This window comes from Meleagris gallopavo, chromosome 2, assembly GCF_000146605.3.
Source record: "Meleagris gallopavo isolate NT-WF06-2002-E0010 breed Aviagen turkey brand Nicholas breeding stock chromosome 2, Turkey_5.1, whole genome shotgun sequence".
NCBI lineage: Eukaryota > Metazoa > Chordata > Aves > Galliformes > Phasianidae > Meleagris > Meleagris gallopavo.
In genome coordinates, this window is record NC_015012.2 from 324,189 (window position 1) to 324,598 (window position 410).

The following is a 410-nucleotide window of genomic DNA, read 5'->3' on the forward strand; positions in this document are numbered from 1 at the left end:
AAAGCTGATCGATATCTTGGTAAAATATTCATTTTTAAACTAGCGGCCAGCGAAATCTTTGCTTTGTGCTAAAGTCAACAGCCGCCCGCTTGCGGCTCCCATAAATGCGGGGATGCTCCCGGCTCCCGCAGAGCGGGCGCGGCGGCGCGGGGCGCAGGTAGGTGACACCCGCAGCTTTTCCCCTTCTCCTCCTTCTTTGCGTTTGTCACCTCCGGCTGCCCACCGCTGTCATCCCCCCCCAACCCCCCCAACCTCCCCCCCGGGCCCGCGGGAGGCGAGAGGGGCGCGGGGGGACACCGAGGGGACAGGCGGTTCCGTCCCGGTTTTGGGGTGCGCAGTGGAAAGGACCCCGCCTCTCCGCCTCGCCTTGGAGGAGACGGGATTGAGGAGGGGGATTTGGGGTCCGAGGG